Below are 25376 nucleotides of genomic sequence, written 5' to 3'. Positions count from 1 at the left end.
ATACCAAAGTTGCACAGATTTCAACAAAAATTGAAGTGTAATCGAAATTTACATTACAAGAGTAACATTTCAAAATCCCCCCGATATTGGGAAAAAAATCAGTAAATCAAATTTTCTTCTAAAAATGCAAAATACAAAATATATTGAAATTCGAAAAATTATATAAATTTTTTTTTTAAATTTCATGTTTTCCAAAATAGATTTTTGTTTTAAAACTTTAGTTATTTTCTCTCTTTGCAAAAAAAAAATCACTAAATCAAATGTTCCTCTTAAAAATATATTAAAAAATATGAAGATTCGAAAAGTTGTATAATTTTTATTTATTTAGTTTTTTATGTTGATTTCAAAATCTGTACCTGAACTTCAAAATCGATTTATCTTTCAAAACTTTAGTTATTTCTTCTTTTTGCAAAAAAAAATCTGTAAATCCAATTTTCCTCTAAAAATACAAAATACAAAAAATATTGAAATTCGAAAAAATGTATAATTTTTTTTTTTAATTTCATGTTTTATGTTAATTTCAAAATCCCTACTGAAACTCCAAAATCGATTTTTCTTTTAAACTTTACAGCTACATATATGTTCTCTTTCAAATAAATTTAAAGAAACTTTGACCAATTTTGTGAAGAAGTCAACTTTAATCGAAATTTTTTTAAATCAAAACATGTTTTAAATCGCGATATTGCAGAGTTTGGAAATAATCTTAAATACATAGATCTTCTTTCAATCAGTTTCAATTGTAATAAAAATTGTAAATCCGAAAGTACGCAAACAATTATTGAAAAAATTCTAAAATAAGTTTTTGAAAAAAAACTCTAAAAAAACAATTTTTAATTAGAACTTCTAAGACGAGGAGGTCGAGGCCTACGTTGCCGTGAAAGGGCTGGATCAGTACCCAAGCACTACACAAGTAAAAACTACCAATAAACCTTCAAGAGACGAAGCAGCTGCTGAGGCCATTGTCGACTTGCAAATTAGTAATACATAGTGTCTTTATCAAGGAAAGTTGGCTTAACAACTTTTAAGTTGTTTGATTAAGGATCATTAGCTTCTAGCCAATGTTGCAGTTGTAATATCGGTCAGTGACCATGCGTACCGCGGCTGAAGTTGGCCACCTTTACCGAATATGAATGCTGATCAGTTCGGTGGTGCTGGGAAACCGAAACTTTCCAGATAGTCAGTAAAAGAATGAGACGGCTTAGCTTCGAATGGACCACCGAGTAAGAAACTAGATCACATAATCAGCTACTTAGCTTTCAAAGCGGACATTGAGTTCTAGGGAACGCCCCCCATTGATGGTCATATGAGCTAGGACCTCCACTAGTGCGTTAAGCTTACAGGAAATTAAACAAAAAAGGCCAACAGCCTAGATAAATTCTACACTGGTATATAAAATGCAAACGAAGAGGCCAACAAAAATTCTTCACAAATGTAGTTTCTATGGGTATTAAACACCTTGCGTGGCCTCAATCCAATGTGCCTCAAAAATTTAGTTTTCAAAATATATTTCAAGTTGCGGTTATTTTGTACAACACTGTGTTATGTATGCAAATAAGCACACAGAAGGGTAAGATTATGAAAAAATTTCATATTGAGAGTAGAACGTAAGAAAGAAAAAATTAATAACGATCGTACGAAAAATAGCCATACATCCGTTCTGTGTATACATTTTTTCACTCGCCCTTTATGTGACGGACGACTCTTTCACTATTTTTTCCCAACCGCCTTCGGTGAGTAGGTAAACAACAAATGGCTTTTTTTCAAGTCATGCCAACGCCAAGCTAAATTGAACCCCATCTGCCCATGCCCAGTTTTGCTTGCGGCTTGTCAGTTAGCCTTGGCTTCACTTCAACTTTCCTATTAAGTTATAAATACAAGTATGTATGGTTGTGTATGCCAGGGCATATATAATTTCGTGTGCCACTTTGTAGTATGCTGAGGGTGTGTAAACGGGCGGGCGGTCGGGTGGTTGTGCAAAAAAAAAGTTAAATTACCAACGACAGCTGACTGACATTTCCAGGAATAACTACGTTGATACATGATGCGCTACGTCAAGGCAATAATATAAAAACAATAACAACAATAACAAAAAACTGTACAAAATGAGAAAACGAAACAGAAGAATGCAGTTGGCGTTAAATAAATGGGTGAGGTATTTATTGGTAGGTTGTGAGTAGTGAGTGCTATTGCTGCTGTTGGTCGTCGTGGTGGTGCTAGTGATGTTTGGTGTTGGGATGGCATTTATTACGATAAGGCAAACAGACAAAGCACTCACATTCGCGCACGCAAAAAAAAACTACAATAAAACTAGCGGGAAGCTGGACACCTACAAACACAATTATGTTGAGTCATCATTCATTAAGTTGCTTGACTGTAGCGTATCGCCTTGAATGTCTGCTTACTTGCCTGCCTAACGAGTTGATCTGATACAAAGTGTATGTTTTAATTGTTGTTGTTGTTCGCGTTGTATTGACACCCACCCAAAAGGTGCACTGATGATGGTACGAAGTACTAAAAGCAGCGCAAAGCGCATTGTGTAAATATTTTCATATGAAATGGATCGCAATTTATGCCAATTCAATTCGGTTTGAAAAGTTCGAGACAAAAATCTTTTAAATTTCGGGATTATTGATTGATTTTGAAAGTAAATAGACACTAAATGCTCCTCGCATAATATAGGAATGTGAAATGATTTCAGAATACTAAGGAAATGGATAAAGTAACGATCTTCATCTTTGTTACTATATTTATCTTCATTTTTATCTTTTCTTTAACTTTAACTTACTTTTTATAGGTGGTAGCTGCCCTGGTAGGGGAAGCTCACTTGGACAGCATGGAGGTCCGTTGTAAATCGTAATACCACATAAAATAACGGTGACGTAAGTTATAGCTACTTAAAGAGTCGTTGCATAGCAGTGATATCTCCGGAGATCTAAGTGAGTCGAGAGCGAAATATTTGTGCCTGGTTCTGGCAACAGCTGGGCAGTCAAGCATAAAAAGGCTCGATGATTCCACCCCATCATCCTACACACATCCTTGACAGCTGCAGGGAATATGTCTATGGCCTGGGGCCCATATAATCTTAAACAGCAAATAGTTTGATGCAATCGCAAGCAAAGTCAAGCATTCCCAAACCACCATCGATCGCACTATAGTTGGGGTCAAGGCCTTGATAGCCGCTTGGCTATTAGAGTAGATGTTAAATTCCCTAACCGTAGTACCACTGCGTAGCGTTTCATCCACCGCATGCTTAACCGCGGCAACGTCAGCTTGGAAGATGAGGCAGTGATCAGCCAATTTAAACGTGCGGCTTACATTTAGCTCGTGACAAAAACCCCTCCACCAGCCTTTCCGTCGAACTTCGCCATGTGTGAATAAGTAAACTGGTCCCTTGCCAATCCTCTCTCGGAGGAATGGCTGGGGTTAAGGTTGCACAGGGATCAGTTATCGGCACACAATAGTCCGTCCTGTCAGGGATAAAGTCGAGCTCGGTAAGAAGGCTACAGTGCCTAAAGTCAGGAAGCCTATAGCCCGTTAATCTATAATTTTTTTTCATCATCTTTATCCAGATCTTCATCTTCATCCGCATCTTCTTTTCTTTACCTGTACATGTATATGCATCTATATCTTTATCTTTACCATTATCTTCAACTTTCTTTATCTTTATCTTCATCTGTATCTTTATCTTCGGCTTCATATGTTTCTGCACCGGAATTTGTCTATCTTTATCTTAATAATTATCCTTTACTTTTTCATTATCTTTATGTCTATTCATTTGTATCTTTTCTTTAATTTTTGTTTTACTTAGTTTTTACCTCCCTCTTTACCCTTCTCTCATCTATATTTATTTGTTGTCACCATCTTTATCTTCTCTTTATCTGTATATTTATCTTACCTTTATCTTTATTATATATTTCACGTTCATCTTTATATTTATCTTAATCTATGTCTTTAACTTTATTTTTATATTTATCTAATTATTTTTCTCCTATCTTTACATTTTTTCATCTCTTTCTTAATCTTTGATTTTATCATTACTTTCATCTTAAGGCCTATGTTTGTATTTGTCTTTATTCTTATTCTGTTATTTATCTTTACTTTTCTTTGGGTATTTATCTTCATCTCCGTCTTTATCTTCACTTTTACTTTGATCTTATATTCACATCTAATCTTCATCTTTATTTCCATCCTATCTTAACTTTGGATTAAGTTTTGTTTTCATCTTTATTTTTGTTTTCATATCATATTTATCTTTATTTTTCTTTTACTACATTTTTAACTTTATCTGCATCTTTGTCTTTAACTTCATCTTCATCTTATTTCATCTTCAAGCTTGTTTTAATCATAATCTCTGTTTTAATTGTAATCGCTGTTATTCATCTTTGCTTTAATCTTCGCCTCTGTTTAATCTTTCTTTTATTGTTTTCCTTTGTTTTAATCTTCATCTTTGTTTCCGTTGGCCTTGTCGCTATCTTTGTCTTCATTTTTCTCTTGGCCTCTAAATTTGTTTTTGATTCCGTCTCCATCTATCTCCTTCTATTCATCTCACCATTGCCATCGTTTTCTTGGTCTCCTTGTTTTATAGATTTAGCGCGTCTTCATATTATCTTTATTTGCGAACAATTCCTTATTCCATTTGTATTTTCTGATTCATCTTTACCACACCTCTATCTTAGAATTGGTAATCACATTCGTCCTCCTCTCATTCCAAACTCAAAATTCATCTTTATCTTATATCTATATGGGATTATGCCTTCATCTTCTTGTTCTTCTACCGTCTTTGTTCATTTTTATGCTTTTTCCAACTTTTTATGTATTTTTGTGTAACATGAAGATCAAAGTTCCATATCTTTCCTTCGAGGACTCTATCATAACTTCCCTTCTTCCCACATTGCTTTCGCCTTCATGGAATCGAAAACCCAAAGACTCATAACTAAAAACTTCTTTTGCAGAATTCAATAAAAAAAAATACAACAAACAGACACCACATCCTCGTCCCAAACCTTTATTGCGGGCAATCAGCCAATCAATGGATGGACAGCGATGACGACCACATGAAAGTAGTCACCATTACTTTGCGTACCATAAACCCACAAGACAAATTGTCAATGGTCAACAGTCATTGCGTAAATTTCGAAATCCACCTTTGTTGGGCAACCTTTCAAGTTGTTCTTGCGACTTTAGGCGCATAGTTTTTAGCTCTTTTGTGTGTGTTTTTTATTTATAACGATTGCCCGCAATATTTTCCCAATTTATGCTTAACTATACTGTGCAATGTTTATTTTGTTGTTTTTGTGACTTTTACGCGAGTAGAGCTTTGTAATGCACCGCCAAGAAATGAGTCACAGAGGAGGAGAACGGCCATTGAAAGAAACCGCAATGGTTGGGAGTACAAAAAGCGGAGATTGTGATATATTTTTTATTAATTTTAATATTTAACCCTTTGAGTGCGTTGTCCCTTATGTGAGACAATTTTAATTGCTTTAGTCCGTTGTAAGTTTTAAGCCAAGTTAATAATTCTTACACTTTCAAATAAATAGCAACCCTCAAAAACAATCGGTTTTTAAGATTTTGGTGAAATCACTTCATTTCAAATAATTCGAGCAAAATTGGTTTCGTGCTGAAATATGATACAAAAAGAACAAAACCGGCCAGCAATGAATTTATGTTGATCGACCTTCGTTCCGTTTGTTTGATTAAGTGACATTTCAAAGCTTGCAGTATCACTTAGCGTGTTATTCCACTTAAATCAATTTGGTTGTAGTTGGGAGCCAGCCGGAGCCAAAGTGAATGAATGTCGAGCGATTGTCTTGTCGCAATTCAAATTTGAATGTCAAAACATGCTGTGATTATTTTCTACTTTATCCCACCGAAATCGATTTAGTTGTTTTTAGGAGCTAGCCGGAGCCAAAGTGATGTTGTTGAGAGCCATACGGAGTCAAGCGAGCCATTGCCTGGGCTCATTGATATAGCGTGTTTCTCAAATGTTTGCTGAGTTGGGGTGTAATAGGGAGTTATCGAACTGACAGCGAATAAAGGAGAATCTTCCAAACAACCGATGAAATTAAAACTAAGGAATTACTTCTAATATCATCTCTTACGTAGACTGAAATCCAGCGAAAAATCACTCTTGCCAGTAAATGTTACTTTGTATTAGGTAGGCATTTGAAAATTAAAGTCCTCTTTAGGAAAACAAAAACCATGCTCTACAAGTCACTATTCGTACCCGTACTGCTATATGATGCAGAAGCATGGACAATGACAACAGCAGATGAAGCGGCTCTGGGAGTGTTTCAGAGAAAAGTTCTTCGAAAGATTTATGGACCTCTACGCGTTTTCGGGGGCTAGTACGGAAAAAGATTTAATGATGAGCTGTACGGGTTTTACGAAGACATCAACATATTCCAACGAATTAAAACGCAGCGGCTGCGCTGGCTAGGCCATGTTATGCGAATGAAAGATGACGCTCCGGCTAAGAAAGTATTTTTATCAGAAAAAGCCTATGAAAGCAGAGGAAGATGGCGGCTCCCACTCCGCTGAAAGGACCAGGTGGAAAACGATTTAAGCTCCCTTGGTGTGACCAATTGGCGCTAGTTGGCAGAGCCAAGAAGCTACTGGCGCGTCTTGTTGTATAAGCGTTTAAACGGCTAAGCGCAAATTAAGTAAGTAAGCTATGTAGACTGGTTTTGACAAACTAGAGCCTATTTCAAGAAACAATCGAAACTCTAAACATCATTAGATTTCTAAGTGAACAGACTGAACGTTTGATAGGCTCTGGCGACCCCAAGTTCATAATGGTTGAGGGATGGGATGGTCTAGAAGGTACAATGTGGTTATATTAAATTGTTCCCGAGATGATTGGGCTAGTACCTTAATAGTGCATTTTACCGGAACGTACCGCATCTTTATCCGACAAAGAACCATCAAAATCGATAACACTCCCAAAAACCTTCGGGGAGTGCCTTGATCGTTACAACAACAATGAGTTCGATAGATCACATAGATACATAAACGTCGGCTGCTGTATAAGTGGGTGGATATGCGTTTACAAAAAAAGTTGAGGCATATAAAAAACCACAACTATAAAACACAAAAATGAGAGAACAAGAAACGCGCCAATTTTATTTTCAGGTGACACGAATGTCCAACAAAAAAAGAGTAGACGTAAAGTGTGCACAGCACCTAAAAAAAAAATTAAAAAAAAAACTTTATAAAATTAGGTACCTCACTGCGCTTACCACATTTTCGCAGCTAACTCATTGCACCCACCATCACCTATAGGAGGAAATGAGCACACGAATTAGCAAACAAGCAAAGGCTATGTTTGTTGTAAACTTATACCACAATACAACAGGCGTATATAAGTCACCGATATTGCATATGGTCTTATGTGGTGTGGCGCAGTTGTCGCCCACTTTGGCGACATTGTCTTCATTTTGGTATCAGTTTATTGGTCATGCAAATAAAACTTTTTTAATACCTTGTTGTAACATACATATGTATGTATGTTTATACGTGCAACAGCAAAAAAAACGCGTTCTCCCTCACATATAAAACCAACAAATTTGCTGCTTGTTGCTGTAATTCGTTTTACATTACCCAAAGTGCTATTTATTTGTTTCCTTCTTAGTGTGGGCTACGTCTCCCTCCCCCGGGCACGCGTTTGTGCTTTTTGAAATGTCCCCTATTTCACGTTTTCTTTCAGACTTATTTTACAAAAAAAAATTTTTCAAATACTTATTTGCTCATATTCCGGTCTTTAGACTGCCTATTCAGCAATTCTGTATGACGACAACGATATGGACGCAGCGTCATTTACTCACTCAGCATGTGGGGGCGTTTGGTGTTTTGGTGGCTCGAAAGCAGGGCGTCGCATGTTTTATGCCCAACTAACTGACTAACTGTCACGACAACTATTCCGTCTGACTGTTTGTTATTTTATTGGTGTAGTTTTTCTATTTTTATGTTTTTTTTTATTTATTTACAATGGTTGGGTGTTTTGTGGCATTTCGAGTGGCGGTGCAAACAAAAGTCAAGATCATTCATCTGTTGCCGTTGCTGCCGCTGCTGCTGCGCTTCGTGCGGTGCGTCTGAGTAGGTTGAGGTGGGTGGATTTTTATTTGAATTTTTTATTATTTTTATTTTAATCACAAACACTTATGTATGTAAAAAACTGGACCCAAGCAATTTGCTGACTGTGGGATAATTTGTATTTTGTAATGAAGAAATAAGTAATTGATTAGACAGTTATTAATGACTTGACCAACAATTGCTTTGATTGAAATACGCAATCATTTTAAGAGCGATTTTATTTTGTAGGTGGTTAAATGATGTCGATAGTGGTTTTTAAAAAGCCGAAAAGCTGGCAGCCCTAAAATAATAAAAAAAATTTTTTTGAACACTGAAAGAAAAAGACTACTAAAATCAACCGAAATACGGGTCAATTCAACTGAAATGTCTGTCAATTTTTATCCATCGCAACAAGATGTTGAATCAACTGCGCACAAATCGTTGATTCGTAATTGACCGTTTTAGTAGTCAAATGAACAAAAAAAGTTGTTGAGACAAAAAAAAAAAAAAAATGTAAAGCGCGACAACCTCCGAAGACATCTAAGGCCGAGCTTCTCTTCCAATTTGCGTAGTGCTCCTTCTTAATTTTTCCTACCAATTGGCGGGGCGGGACCTACTTGTTTTATGCCGACTCCAAACGGCATCTGCGAGGTTTCACTAAGAGCTTTTCATGGCAGAAATACACTCGGAGTGCTTGCCAAACACTGCCGAGGGGCGACTCCGCTTAGAAAAATTTTCTTCTAATTGAAAAACCTTATTTCTAAAATTTTGATGTTGCTTTGCCCGGGGTGTGAACGCCGGGCATTCGGTGTGGTAGGCCGAGCATGCTACCATTACACCACGGTGGCACTTGCTAACCGAACTTCATTTGGGCGCACATCAAATATGCTGGCACACATTAAACATTATACACTTTATTATTTTGTTTTATTAAACACACTTTCACCAAATTTGATATTTTATAATTTATTTAATTTATAGTTTTGCACTTCGCTTTGCAAATAGAAATGAAAACAGTAGTCACAAAACTGTTTCTCAATTCTTTCAGTTGCAGCTCAGCTTATTCTCAATTTCTTCTCTCGCATGTAGTTGCCACACTTGACTGTTTCGAACAAAACTTGTAGTATAAATGTTTGACATAACATTTTAAATAGAGAACTTGTAAGTTATAGAAAAGTAAAGAATCAAATCGCAGAAGGTAATTCACCACTGGAGTAACTTTACATGTAATTCGGCAAGTTTAATTTTCGTAACATTTAAGTTGAAACGATTACAAAACAACTCAAACTTTTATATTGTCGGAAACATCAGCATTAAAAAAGGATGTTTTTTTTATTATCTTATTAGATAATAGTGATTGAAAATTCGTAAAAACTTGAACAAAATGTTACTGACTTTGGAAAAATCCTGTTCGTTCAAACAAAACTTTTGCAACAAGCGGGCGCAATTTTGCATTTCGCTTGGAGGAGAAGTTGCAAAATTGTACCCGATAAATAGGTGTCCCGGTATATCATAATTTTTTGCACAGTAAATTCAAAAAAGGGTTTTTCGTTTTGAATTGATAACTGAAAAACTAGTTTTTTATTGTTTTCCCATTTTGTGTGTTTCTTCGATTTGGTGGTTTTCTTATTTTGGTGTTTTTTTTTAACAAGTGGCACCATCGTCATAAGTACAAAGTAGAGAGCGCAGTGAGCGTAATATTCTCTTTGAAATTTGCTCATGTATTGACTGTTACTCGCTGTTGAAATGACCAGTGATATCAGTGTGTTAACAGAAAAATCAGTTAGATTGATTAGGAATCTGTCAATTTTACAGAATTTTGTTAACTTAAGAGCGACAATTTGTCTTCTGTTGAAATTACTAAACTAATTTGTTCGCTTGACAAAGAACTCGGTCGAATTAACCGTAATTCGATCAATTTCACCGAATCTCCGTTAAGTCAACAATAACAGAACAGATTTGTTGATTTTACTAGCCCCATTTCTTTCAGTGAACAAATTTTTATATGGCTCTCAAAGGGTTAAAAACAAAGCGCGCGTTAAAAAAAATTAACCCAAAATTTTGTGAACATAAGATAAGGTGAAGCTTCATCTGTTTTTTTGCTAAATAATCCTTTAAAAATGGCTATAAATGTGTAGCCTCAAAAGATCTTCCAAAAAACCAATTCTTAGTCTAAAGAGTTGATGCGGGTTTAAGCAAGGAAACGGATGAATTCAAGAAATGTATATTCTCTCCTGCTTTTGTGGTTGGTTTTAGTTAGATTATCACTCCCAATGATTTCACAAAATGTGTGTACAGCTACTATGAGCCTTGGATATGATACGGCTCTGATTCAGAGGCTGTTAAGAGCCTGATGATTGGTCACATCCTTACACTGAAAGAAAAATACTGGTAAAATCAACCGAAATACGGGTAAATTCAACCGAAATTTCTGTCAATTTTTATCCATCGCAACAAGATGTTGAATCAACTGCGCACAAATCGTTGATTCGTAATTGACCGTTTTAGTAGTCAAATGAACAAAAAAGAGTTGTTGCGACAGCTTTGTACGAAAGTACCTATGTTGCGACATTTGCAAGGCCGATGAGTTTTCACTGAGATCTTTTCATGGCAGAAATACACTCGGAGTGCTTGCCGAACAGTGCCGAGGGGCGACCCCGCTTAGGAAAATTTTCCTCTAATTGAAAAACCTTATTTCTCAAATTTTTATGTTCCTTTGTCCGGGGTGTGAACCCACGGTCTTCGGTGTGGTAGGCGGAGCACGCTACCATCACACCACGGCGGCCGCCATATACATACGTAAATACGTGCATACATATAGTACACAGCATACATAAGTACAAAGTAGAGAGCGCAGTGCGCGTAAAATTCTCTTTGAAATTTGCTCATGTATTGACTGTTGATCGCTGTTGAAATGACCAGTGAGATCAGGTGTGTTAACAAAAAGATCAGTTAGATTGATTAGGAATCTGTCAATTTTACAGAATTTTGTTAACTTAAGAGCGACAATTTCTCTTCTGTTGAAATGACTAAACTAATTTGTTCGCTTGTCAAAGAACTCGGTCGAATTAACCATAATTCGATCAATTTCACCAAATCTCCGTTAAGTCAAGAACAACAGAACCGATTTCTTGATTTTACTAGCACCATTTCTTTCAGTGCAAAATACTGCCTGTTTTTACGATAGCTGAGGATCTAGTCGCAAAATTCGATAAAACCAACAGCCCTGAGTGATGTTGCCGCGAACATTTACATGACTTCTTCCATTACCAGGATTAGGTATTGATTGTTTTGGGCTGGTAGTTGCGGTATTCTGTCATTTGAGTAGTTTGGTGAGTAGGGTTGAACAATGTCGCAACTGCCGACGTTCCATTAAAACCTTGGCATGGCAGACCTCATGGTACGTAGCAAGTCCAACGCCATTGGATTGATGTTGTAGGAATTCTGCCATCTGAGTAGAATCGGACACTGTCCCAACTGCCGACATTCCATTAAAACCAGACTTGAGGGTACATGCCGTATCCGCCGTCATTCGATTGATGGTGTAGGTGTGATTGAGCATGCTCCCGTTTTCGTGCCCAGTCTAATTCTGAACGCATTTCTTCGTGTGTCAACCGTCGAGTAGTCTCCCTGCTTAGTAAGGAAAGCCACTGGACCACCAAAAAGCGCCAACACATCTGGGTTCAAATAGCTGCTCTTAGTAGGAAAGTTGTTTAATATGAACAAGGAAAATAATAGCATGGATTATAAAGGAAGGAGGCGACTAGGAAACCCGAGGGGATGGACGGCAGTTCAAGGACCGCCCGTACAACGGAGGGACAAGGACCTCCTCGTCAACAGAAGAGCTGCGAACGGTGTCAAAATATATACCCATTGGCGAACAAATAAAATTTAAAATCAGTCTCCAGACAAAACCTGAACCCATGGCAAAGAAAGGTGGGCCTAATATATGAGCACCAGGATCTCAAACCTATCCGCTCGAACAACCGGGAGGCAGTGGTCTCTCTCCTAGCTTTCCTGCACATGCGAGGAATTTAATGTGGGCTGGGAGTAAAAAGCGCCGACTCCAAATGGGAATGCTATTTGTGTTGGGAGTGCTATGGCAATCGAGATGTATCTCAAGGCTAGGAGAAGCACGTTCGAGTGCTACTGGATCTACGCCGAATGGCTAGGACAGTCTGATTCACGGGAGACCGATGGTGAGGGCATGGAAAAGGCAGAGCTCTCTTGAGAGGGTTGCGTCCACCATCCGGGCGGAGGTAGAAGGAGAAAAACATTTAACAATTTCCCAAAAGGGATATTTGATAGCAGAGATCCGCTAAACAATACAGAATCTTTCTCTTGTGTAGTCAGAACAAAAACATATAAGCACTCATTTCACCGAGATTTAAACATCAATGCCAGAACAATGACCAATTTCATTATTAAACAACATCCGTTTTAAGAACTCAACTATCAGGCAAAAACAAAAGAATACGCACACAAGAACAAAAAAAAAAAATGCCGCTCAATAATCCGCCGCAGCTCTTTCGCAAATGGGGCGAGTGGGCTGAAAATGGGCGCGCAAAAAATAAAAGCCGAAAAAAGCAACAAAGTACAGAAGAGCTGTGAAAGCGAACACAAATAGTAATGACAAAGGCAGTGTAAAATATAAACAGCTGCGCCGGCTGAATTTTTGCTTTCAGCTGCCAAGCTTTTAACTGATCTACAAATCAACATACATACACATATAGAGTACATATATGATCTTGAGGGCAACGTTCCGCGAAAGCAGCAAGGTGGTAATGGGAGTACGAAGGCGACAAGGAAGGCACTGACAAAATAAAAATCAAAAATCAAACCGGTTGTGCGTTCGACCGACCCCGCGAACAACGCTTCGCACCATTTCTTTTGTCGTTTTTGCGGCCGCCTTCGCTTTTACCTTTAACGCCGCGCAGCTGCTTGTGCTTATACATACGCCCCGCGCGCGTGAAACCCAACGTTTCTAGTCTCTTCTGGGGTGTTTCTACTATTGAAGGGCGCGGCAGCTGCCCTTTGGTGTATCGCGTCGGTAAGTAATCATCGCATCAAAGTTAAACACAGTAGTATTAACTTTGTTGTTGGCGCTTTTGTATGCTATGATCGGCAGCTAAATACTGTTGTTGCTGATTGCAATCAGCACACTGACGCTTAATGATAGTTGTTGTTTGTCGGTTATTGATTGCTAGTGGCTGATGGTCGGATGGTGTTTGCGTTGGTGGGTGTTATTTGCGCCCAGTCGCAACTCAAAATGAGTGACATTAAAAATATGTCTATGACGAACGCAAACACATGCGTATCTGATGCGGTACGGTGCGGCGCGACCCGAAATAGCTCTATTCAACGGCATGCAACCCAGACCCAACCGGGCGCATTTTGTTTTTATATACACATGTAATTGCTTGGCCGCGAAATTACAACAGATTGTGTTTGTTTTTGTTGTTATTTTGCTATGGTGATGGTGAAATGAAAATATCAACACAAAATTATGGTATTTGTCGTGCTAAACATAAATGATAGCAGGCAATCGGTGGCGTCGTGCAGGGCAATCGTCGACCACGATAAAGTAGGCGCAGGCGAGCGTGCTAAATTGCTAAACCAAACGACATAGTAAAGTTGATGCCAACACAATGGGGCGAATGTGAGTGCTACTGGAGTAAAAGCAAATTTTGCTGAAGAAGGCGCGAAAGACTTCGAAACCCGTAGAAGTGAAGTGATATCAAATTTTTTTAGAGTAAAAAAGCATTTCTACCGAGCCGCAGCAAGGTCCAATGCAGCAAACATTTTAATTTGGCACAATCCCAAGGGAAACAAAATTGGAGTTTAAAAAGGCTGCTCCCTACGTGTACAAAAATTCCGGATTTTTTTTGCTGTTTCCTTTTGAGAATGAATTTTATTTAATTTCATTTTCAAAATTGTTTCTACTATTTTTGTTTTTTATTTCATTTTTGTTAACTTATTTTTATATTTTTTATTTATATATGAGCCTTCAGCTCAAAATTTAACAATATATTATTTTATTTTTATTTAAAAAATGTTGACTTTTTTAAAATTTTTTTTGATATCTCTTTCCCTCTTTTTTGTTTTTTTATTTTGATGTTTTATAAACCTTTTATTATATTTTTATAATTATTTAAAACTCCTTTTATACTTTTTTTTAATTTGAAAATTTTAGACGCGTATTAAAATTCAATATCATTTTTTTTTATTTTTTTAAATCTTTTTAATTATTATTTTTTGTTTGTTTCTAATTTTTATTTTTTTTAACTTTTTATTTAATTTTTATAATTTTTTAAAATTTCTTTTATCTTTTTTTACCTAAAAATGTCAGTTAAAATTTTTTTTTTAATTTTAATTTTAGGTTTAAAAATTGTTGAAGAATAACTCTTTTCTAAGTTATTCTTCATTCTGTACGAAAAAAAACCTTCAAGAATAGCCACGTCGGAAAAAAATATACTAGAAAACGACATGGAAGCTTTTTTAATTCCGTTTTTTTGTTTCTTTTTTGTTTAGTTTCTATTCTTTAAGTTCTTTTTGTTTTCAGTTTCTTATTTTTTTAAATATTTTATTAACCATTTAATTAATTTTTTAAAAAATAAAAAAAAATGAAAGTTTAAAAGTTTATAGTTTTTTTAATATTTTTTATTTATTTATTTAGTTCTTTTATAATTGTTTATTCTATTTTTATTTATTTGTTTATTTTTAAGTTTAATTTTAATAATTTTTTTGTTTATCTATTAAAAATGTTTTTGATTTTTTAATTTTTTTATTTATATTTTTTTCTAATTATTCCTTATTCTGAAGGAAAAAGTCCCTACCAAATAAAAACATCGTAAAAAAAACATCCTGGAAAAGGAGAGATCGCTAGCGCAATTTATAGCATATCCAAGGGATTCAAGGGGTTGTGTAGCGCAATATATAGCTTCTCCAACCCAATTGTCAACCTCACCTTCGAGCGGCGAATCCCGTTTCACTAACAGACGAGGCTCTGGCGACCCCAAGCTCCTCATGGAACTTGGTGGTGGGGAGGGTGGGATGGCCTGAAGGTTCAATGTGGCCATATAAATCGTTCCCGAGATGGTCGGGCCAGCCCCTTAATGGTGCTGTGTTACCGGAGCGTATCGGATCTGTATCTGACAAAGGACCATTACGTCGATAACACTCCCCAAAGCCTTCGGGGAGTAACCTAATCGCTACAACAACAACAACAACATAGCATATCCAATCCAATTGTCGAACTAATCTACAAGAGGCGAATCTTGTCACAAGTATGAAGGTGTTAGCCGTGTTTTTTTTTACAAGAGTATACTTTTGCGCTTGCGCGTAAAAAAAACGCTTATACTCGCTTAGATAATGCTTAGGATACCCATCTAGCGGCAGTGGTTAAATAACTAGCTACAGAACAGGTTGTACCTAAAATCTAAGACACAAACCTTTGGTGGCCATAATGTATAACATATAGCTGAATCGGTTGCGATGCATAGTGGATACATACCATTTTTATAGGTGAAACATAGAATTATTGTTGAGGTGAAACATAGACACATATTTCAGTTACATCTGAGTATAATGCGTATTGAAATTTAGTAGTACTAATTTTATGCGCAGTAATTTAGAGTTTGACGCTTAGCAGTCCATATAAAGTTTAAGCGTAAACGTCTAGAGATGTAAAAAACACAGCTATTACACACATCTTTAGTAGGCAAGATCGAGATGGGATGACCTAGAAGGTTGAACATGGTAATATTAAATCATTGGTCGGGCTAGTATCTTAATGGCGCTAGTATTCGGAGCGTGCCGGTTCAATATCTGCAAGCACCAAAACATTCGGGGAGTGCCTCGATCCCTTGATCTTTCATCTAGAAACTACCTCATAATTATCTCAAATCACAACAACACCGCCACTATGTCACCCGCCCCACTGTACATATCGTCACATCTTTTGCGTTGCTTTCAATTTTATTTTCAGCGCGCATACATGCTTTTTGTTTTTGTTTTTTGCCGGGTGTTGGTGTTATTATTAAAATATGAAAAGAAAAAAACAATCAAGACAAGCAACGACGACAACAACGGCGGGTGGTGCGTTAAAAACGGGTGGGCACTTAACAACACCCAACTAAGGCGGCGATGTGGACAAACAGGCGCGCATGCAGTCAAGCAAACAAGCATACAGTCAAACGGCGAGTCAGACAATCAACGAGTCACTCAACCAGCTAGACCCAACCAAACAATACAGTGACATGACAAGAAATAGAAAAAGAAGCGCACCGCACATGGCGAAATAGCGCGCACACCCACATTCACAGCACTCACAAGAATACTTAACGACAAGCATTTTTTTTGCGCGAAGCAAGAATTTCATAAAATTTTGCAAAATCAGCAAAGCAGCCATTTAACTGAAAAAATAAAAAATAAATAACAAAAATTACTATAATGTACCAAACACCAGCCAACCAACCCATTTCAAGTATTCATGTGAAACGTCGCGACTCGTTGTCTGTTTGTCATTGTTGGGGTCATAAATGTGCAATCGTCAGGGGCAATGGCGCGCTGCAGCAACATCTTAACATTACACCCAACCCAATATGAAAATTTAACCCAAAAGCCAAATTAACTGCAAGTGCCCCTCCGCCTTGTATGCGAAGCAAATAACGACGCGACGATCATTGAATAAGCAACAGTGAAGTATTTCGCATGGGTGGTATACGATAAAGTGAAGTTTTTACAAAAGGGTGAGCCGCATAATAGAGCGTCGTGTTTACAACACTACATTACGATATTCATACTAAGTATATATACTTAAAATATATATATAAGTACTTGGTTCTGCGTCTTGACTAGCATTGCTTTGACTCACCGCCCAACCATATGCGTGCGTGACTGCGTGCCCGCGTTGCTGACTTTTGTTGACTGTGACGTTGGTGAAAGACGACCAAAGTGCCGCGTTGTTATCACTTTGCGTACGCTTCATATACAACACTCTAAATGTGCGCTTACTAAATATATACACGCCCACAATTGTATACGCTACAAGCTAATATATAAACCCACAAATTTTTTCTCAGCCTTGCATTAAAATCGAAAAAAAAGACCGTCACATAAATTGCGCGCTGGGAAGTTGAAATGAAATTAACTCACATTGTTCGTTAGTGGGTAGTTGATCATGAAAATTGGGTTCACATGCTATCTGCCTTTAGTTGCTGCATTCCGCGCTTGTGTGCGCGCTTTATTTTAATAAATTTTCTGCGCATTTATTTAGTGGATGCGGTGCGCCGTTGCTTTTGTGGGAGTTTCATGCAGTATGGGTGGTTGTGACTTGAGCGGTTAGAGCGCGCGCATACAGAGAGGTGTTTTGTTATCTGCGATGCCGCAACAACTGACCATTCATAATTGCCGGATGTATGAGAAAGTTTTTTGTTGTCGATACGGTTGTTTTTTTTTTATTTATAGTAGTGTATTTGTTATTTTTGAAAACTATTTCAGTTGGTGCTGATGTGGGATCGCGTTTCAAGCCCTTTTTGCTTACAAGTTATAAACATAGAATGGTAGAGGAGTAAAGCGCTGGGTTTTCAAAGTGAAGAGAAGAAGGAAGCGCTCTATAAAGTCTGTTTATCTAGTAATGTTAAGCTCAAAAGCTGCCTCAAAAAGTTATAGTAAGGAGATAGTACCGAACACAATACCGAAATTATCTTGAATTCATTTCAAAAGAGTTCTTTCTATAAGTAACTCGAAACAATCACTGACAAATTTTACCGAAATTGTTAGACTCGATATATGACTTAGATATAAAAATTTATTCGTGTTAGTCAAATAGTCTGCGACTTAGCCGATTTAAAAAAAAACTGTTCCCAGGAGGGGGAGCGGAAAAAGCGGCGACACAGCTCGTTTTTCCAAATTTCTTAAATCTCCAACTAAGTATATGGCCTATGTATCAAAAATCATTGGTCTATGTCAAATAGGCTTAGAGTTATAACGGCTTAAATGAACTGTTCCCGGAGGATCGCCGTCGTGGTTACTATTCCACAATTAATTAAGTGACCTATATGCCTAATATTTTTGGTCTAAATCAGATAGTCTCACTCTATGATTGAAAAAAAATCTCAGAGGAAAGGAGGTTGCAGTGCCCCATATATATAACATTACTGTAAGCCAAATTACTTATTATTATAAAGAGTAACTGTTCCCAGTGGCATGCCCCTTTAAAAACAGCATGTGTACCCAAAATTATTGCTCTTTGTCAAACAGGCTCAGAGCTATAACGATTTAAAACAACTGTTCATAGGGAGGAGAAGCGCCAACATGCTCAGTCACTCATATGCTCGCCGCCATGGTTATTATTCCACAATAGATTGGACTTTGATCAAATAGTCTCATAGGTACAGCGATTGAGCAAAATTGTCCCCAGAGAGAGGATGCGCTCACCGCCATCGTTTCCAAAATTGTTTTGTCCCCAACCCATATAACCCGCCTATTCTCAATATCATTATACAAAGATTAACAAACTTTTAGTGCCAGTTGCCAGGGACGTGGACCCGTCAACCTTAAAAAAACAGCAGATTCTTCCAGACTAATAACTATCGTGCACCAAATCTCCATTCTAGCTTGTTTGAGAAACAAACCTTATTGAAATACAACTGTTCGCCAGGGGCAGGGGACCCCATTTTAGCAATTCTTGGTACATTCTTCCATACTATTGACCGAATGCGACCAGCCATCCTAGTGTATTTAGAGTTTCAAACCTGATTGAAATGTAACCATTCCAAAGGGTCCCCCTTTTATAACGTTAATAAGAAAGGTTTTCGTATGAGTTTCATTTCGTATTTTCAACCTTTTCTAGAGATATCAATCAAAATGTGTGCTTGGGTAGCTATAATAATATGCATCCTAAGGCACCTTTAATATGATCTACAAATTCCGGAAGAAGGGAAGGATGTGGTTAGGGATTCGAATAGAAACAAGGATAGAAAAAAGAATGTAGATAGTTGATGTACATATATATTGGAATGAATTTCAGGCATACCTGCTGAAATTTTGGTCTGGTGACATACCCGTTCCTATGCAGGGTCGTCTTCAGTGTCATTTTTAGTTTCAGTCATTCTGTTGGAAAATCAACAACTGAAGCGTGGAGGGATACCAATTGGGTTAGTAGGGATGAGGAATAGAAATGTCAATAAATATACGACGTAAAGAGAGAGGAGAGACGGAGTGAGTGAGAACGAAAAGGAAAGAGGAGTGATTGAGTAAGAAATGAAGAGGGAGTGAGCAAGGAGAGCAAAGAAGCGTTGTCCGGTCCAATATTTCGAGGTAAAAACTATACAACTTTAAAACAATAGAAAGTTAAACAATTTTCAACCATGTCAAACCGTCTAAATCTTCGATGATGAAATGTCCACTTAGTCACAGCTTGTCTTTGTATTGAGCGAGAGAAATTAAGAAAAGAGGGAAGAGAGAGTGGGCAAGGAAGGCAGAGCAAACAAGCGTAAAAACTAGAAAAATTTTTTAAAAATCGAAAGCCAAACTAGTTTGCAACTATATAAACCCGTCTATAATTTGGATGGCCAAATGCGTACTTAGCCACAGCTTGGCTTTGTTAATTTTACTCTATTTCTTCTCTTCCACCAACTTTGTTTTGTATTCATAATTTATCAGATGCCTTCATTTGCCATACAAATGCTTCGAATTAAAACGAAATCATTAAGTATTTGAACGAGTGAGACCATGTCTGTATGCAGGTGGGTGGTACAAACTTAGCTTTTTGTGGTCAACAACAATGCAGAGATTGCGACGATAGCAACAACAAACATAGAAAGATACACGCACACACACAAAAGTTGATACAAACTCTTTGGAACTGATTCATAACAAATAAAAAAACAAAAACTCATCAGGCGTAATTTCAATAACCAGATAGTAGGTCGAAGTTGCGCGTTTGGCTTAAGGTTGAGCCTACATGCAGATTATTGCCATCATCAGTATATAACTAGTGAAAAAGCATACAAAAATGTGCGAGTTAAATTATAAAACTAACTGAAAGTGTTTTTTTTTTTTCTATATAAAATCTAAAAGTCACATGAAAGCTGAAAACTAAGGTGGCGACAACGCCTGTAGATGTGGGCAGACGACGCGTTCACTGGGGATCTACATATAGACATTAAATGGGAGTGGTGCGCGCGTCGCGCTAATAACAATGCCAATGCGTTGCGTGCGTGTGGGCTGGTGGGTGACTTTTGCCAAGAGACGATCACACAAATGGACAAGCTCTTATGTGGGACAAATTGAAAAACACTTAAATAAATATGAAGGTGATGCGAGAAGAGGCGGTGGGTAAAGAGGTGGGAGTAAAAAAACTAAAATGTATACAAAAAACTCGAAATTTTTTCGGTTTACTTTTTTAAAGTAAATATTCAGGTTTTTGCTCTTGGTAATTTTCTTAACGATCATGATGAGGTTGCTAAAGATTTTGGCTGATGGTCAAGCTAACAATATGTACGGACACACACACTGTGGATTGTTTATTGGTGGCATATGACGAGATTTCGCGCATTAAGAAAAAGTATAAAAAAGTTAAACAATGACGCAAGAAGACTCTGATGACAAGAAATAGAAAAAATAAATTTAAATTTAATTTCTGATTTAAGATGATCAAACATTTTTTATTGTTATTTTCTAAGGTCAAAAGATATCTTCTGCTTTAAAAATTTATCCACGGCTGAATGTGAGATCGCTCTATGTCGTCTGAGAAAACGTAAATGTCCTCTCTCAATATTTGTCTAAAGAATATCCTCTCTTAAAATTGACTTCTAAAACTTGTATTTGGTAAGTTTGGTTATTAATGTCTCCGAATTTATTTAAGGAATGCTATGTCTTAACAAAAATCTAACTGTGAAATAGGACGCTCTTCAATCAAAACCAAGATAGGGCGTTCTTCAGCCTTACTGACACCGAAATTCAGCATTTGGAAATTTCATTTTTTAATTTCAGAAAATTTAAGAAATTCTTCATCTTGAAATAAAAAGGTTTGTAAATTTTTAATATCTGACGTAACACACAAACTGAGGAACTTGACTGAAACGTTTTCTTTCGAAAACAAAAAATCAGCCTTACTGGCACCGAAATTCAGCATTTGGAAATAAAATTTCAAAATTTTTTTCATTTTCTAATTTCAGAAAATTTAAGAAATTCATCTTGAAATAAAAAGGTTCGTAAATTTTTAATATCTAACGTACCACACAAACTGAGGAACTTGACTGAAACGTTTTGTTTCGAAAACAAAAAATCAGACATAAATTATTGATTATTATTTATAAAATTAGATAAAAGGCACGTCAATTTTTAATTTTCTTCTAACACAAAAATTGAGAAATTTTATTGAAACTCTTTTTCGAAAAACTTCGAATGAAGAACTTTTATGAACGGTTTGAAAACTTTTTTTTTTTTTTGATTCCAGAAAATTAAAAAAAAAATTTCATCTTGAAAAAAATTGTCCAGTAAAAGCTGAAAGACTTCCTCTGACGTAAATTTTTGAAAAAGAGAATCGTAAATTTTTGATTTTCTATCGTGACACACAAAATGAGAAACTTTAACGACATTTTTTTCGAAAATTTTCGAAACCAAACATCTTGCGTAAATTTTTGATTAAAAATTTTTCAAATTTCTGGCATCAAATACAAGTTATGAAATAGAGCTCGAACTAACCGGTTGATTAAACGGTTTATTCGATTCTGATAGAAGTCGACTAGTTACTGTTATTAGGTTAGCAATATTCGAGTATTCGAAAGATGTCGACTAATCGATTAACCGTTCGCTTTTGATTATTCGGCTAACCGTTCGTTTGCGGTAATCGGTATTCGAATATATTTAGTAAGATTTTTAGAAATGTATTTGAACATTAAAAATCAAGTGATTTCCTAATAAGCTCCTGTCATAATATCTTTTACATATTGTGACAACACTTTGAGGGACAGTATCATTGCACCTGATCCAAATATTTGAAGAAGCTAAAAAATCGTTAATTTGGATTAAATTTTCTTACAAAGAGCTTATAAATATCGAATTTCAGGAAGTTTTTACCAAACTCTATTTAATTTAAGGTTAAGAGCCAGCGCAAACGGTGAGTTTTTTAACACCGCAACGTCTGTAGAAAAACAATATGCGCCATCTGGCGAAAGCTTTAAACAAAAATTTCCTAACGACTGCTGAATGGAATATTACTCTATGTCGGCTGCAGCTTAGTAAGCATTCCAGCTCAGAAGACTTTGGAATTTTTTTGAATAACGCAATAATGTTTGATCTGAGGTAGGTCGTTTGTGATATACATTCTGAAATAGGGCGTTTTTTCGAACTGGCAGCTGAAGCAAAGTGATATTCCACTTAGGCGTCGACGTGAAAATAAAATTGAATTAAAGATATTATAACTGTTAGACTCAAAAATTAAACGCATAAGTTTATTGGCTGCGGGTGAGGATGGTAGTGAAGACGACTAACTAGCTTGGGATGTCAGTGTACTTGCTTTCCGCCATTCTTCACCTCACAAAAAGTCAGCCACGGAACACTGGCGCCTAAGGTAGGGCTCCAACTTATTATGAGTTACAAAATCCCGATTTCTATACTTGGTTTAAGAAACATCGTACAATATATATGTATCACGTGCAGGTATTGTCAAATGATCTCAAAAAGTTATTCAACTATTTCTTATGCTAAGCGCGCTGCCTGGCTGCTGTTTCGTTTTGCTTTCTTTCTCATTTGTTTTATTGACTATATATTGCTGATTGTTGTCATTTGTAAGTATTTTGGGTTGGCAGCAAAACGACATATGTTTGTGCCCAACAACAAATAATCGTACAAAGATGAACGCGCTATCACCAATCTCTACCCACACACACTCGTTCATAGGCGCGCTGTTATGGGCGGCAGGTGGTATTTTGGTCAGCTGAAAAATATATACTAAACCTGCGTTCAACCGCCTGCTAGTTGGTCAACCAACAATCCAATCGAGTAAACATTCAACCAACCAGCCAGTTGAACGTCGCGCACTAACGCATTAATGAAGCAACAACAAAACAGATGCGCAATCATACCTTTAGAAGAGTTAGGGGGATGCGCGTCTTTAGTTAAACGCGCGGCATTGTGGTGTAGCGTTGATCTTTTACTGCAGGCAAGGCGCGTCAAAGCAAGGTGATATTGGTGCTGATGATGGCGCAGCAGAAGCAGCTGTTTTAATAGTGCTGCTATAAAAAATTTAATACACACTTTGCCCCACCGCAAGAGTTTAAGCTCGCATCATAATCAGAAACTTCGTTAGCATGAGGTTTAAGCAAATAAAAAACTATAAGTTGATGCTGAGCGCGCTTGTTTTTTTATGTTTTAACAATACTTCTTTGAGGTTACTGTTGTTTTTGCTGATTATATTTCTGTATTGGGTGGGTTGGTGATTTTTTTGTAAATTAATTTTAGTTTATTGTATATGGCAATGGTGATTCGCCGCTGATGGTGTTGCTGTATGCAGAAGAAGAATTTGATTGAGTCTGTAAGCTGCGCGACAAAAAGTTCACTTAACTAACATACCGCGCACGCCGCTCCCATTTTCCACAACATTGACTGATGATGTGAACATGATTTTGGAATAAAAACCAAAAAATTTTAAAAAAGAAGAGACACAAATTTAAAAGTAGTTTAACCGATTTGATTAGAGGTGAAAAAGAGGAGGTTTTTTTTAACGTTGGAATTTGTTTATTGGCGGCTTTTTGGAAGGCGATTGTGATGAAGATCGCATGCTGACCAAAAACTGGCACACAATTTGATTGACAGACTGACGGACAGCCTGGTAGTTACTGAGGAGATTGCTTGCTGGTGGGCGGTTATTAAAGCATTGCTTCAAGGGCGCATGCGCGCAGCGAGTCATAATAAGGGCCGCGCGCAGCAATGGAAGATTTAGTTCAAATAACTGTGCGTAGTTTATGTTTTTCGTTTATAGTAATTTATAGCTTTTTTTTATGTACATATGTAAATTATAAAGCGCTTTAGTATGTGTGTTTAAATTTTGGGTTGTGCATCGACTTAAAACATAAACTTAATTAAGAACAAAACATTTTGGTAGCAAAAATGTGGGCGCTGGTACGAAAGTAGAGCGCGCGCATTGAAAACAAAACGATTTCACCACAAACGCTGCAAAGCGACAACGTGGCGCACTTGTATGAGAAGAGAAAACTTCGAACAATTTAAAAGCAAAATAAGCAAAATCCGCAGACAGCAGGTGCAGGCAACCGATGATCTTGAAATGTCTTTCCTCCCCAAAAACGAAAAAAGGCAAACAAGTATTCAAAAAAAAAAAAAAAACGCTGTAGCAAACAAAGCATCAAACCACCACACTGCTCTGGCTACACTGTACGTGCACATACTTACACTTGTCTACACCGCACCTAACCCCGCCGCTCGCAAATAACGTTGGAACACACGCACCCACCTTGCTGTTTGCACGCACAATATGCATGATCTTTATATGAATGTATATATACTTGCTTCATCCCTTCAACGAAATTCATTATATCTACTACTTAGAGAGATCCTTAAGACACACAACTGACACATACACATTTAAAGTAACTTAAGGGACGGCAGTACTTGTAAGATCTAGTAGTACAGGACATCACTTCCTTTCGTATTTCACTGTCTTTGGCTGTATGTATGTATATACAGGACTCTGCGTTGTATTTGTTATTTGTGGGTTGCTGTTCGTAGCATTTCCTTGCTTTTACTGTTGCTTAAGGCGCAACATATGTGCTAAATATTTAATGATCTTCGTGTTCACAACAAATTTTTAAGGGTGAGTTTATTCCTGCTGTTGTTTTTTTTTTCCTTGTTTTTCTCAATTGTTCCTTTCTACATTTTTCTCGCACTTAATTTTTGAATTTACTTTGCACTGCTGTGGCCGTTAAGGGAGGTGGATCGTTCAAACAGCACGATCACTTTTTCTTTTAATATTTGGTTGGTGGTTTTTTTCGGGTGGATACATATTTTTTCGGCTTTGCAGATTTCTTGCTTATTTACAAGTGAACTGGGATCTGAATTGGAGTGTTTGGGGTTTGTGTTCGGTATTTCTTTCTGGTAAATCCGATTGATATCAAAGTGAGCAGAGCAGTACCACGATAATCAATTCCTTCTTAATATTACCTTTTGAATTTGAAAATTACTCTTAGTATGAATACAAGTAAAATTTTTAATTTTTTATATATATGTATGTGGCGCTCTTTGTTCACGCTTTCAAAGTAGGTGGCTCAAAATTCACTTTT

The 25376-nt window shown here is 36.8% G+C and overlaps 1 protein-coding gene and 1 long non-coding RNA gene across 5 annotated transcripts in view; one reads left to right on the top strand and one right to left on the bottom strand.

The window, feature by feature from the left end:
* chn (charlatan) overlaps positions 1–25376 on the bottom strand; it is a 103741-nt gene that overhangs the window by 22792 nt on the left and 55573 nt on the right. The gene's annotated exons all lie outside the window — the stretch shown is intronic.
* On the top strand, positions 12940–20681 carry LOC137246342 (uncharacterized). The gene is made up of 3 exons (XR_010951448.1): positions 12940–13120; positions 20155–20408; positions 20486–20681. It is a non-coding gene; the product is annotated as an uncharacterized lncRNA (long non-coding RNA).

Source organism: Eurosta solidaginis, chromosome 3 (genome assembly GCF_040869045.1).
Source record: "Eurosta solidaginis isolate ZX-2024a chromosome 3, ASM4086904v1, whole genome shotgun sequence".
In the NCBI taxonomy this organism is placed as follows: Eukaryota; Metazoa; Arthropoda; class Insecta; order Diptera; family Tephritidae; genus Eurosta; species Eurosta solidaginis.
The sequence above is the reverse complement of the archived record's forward strand: the minus strand, read 5'-3'. Positions and strand labels throughout refer to the sequence as shown.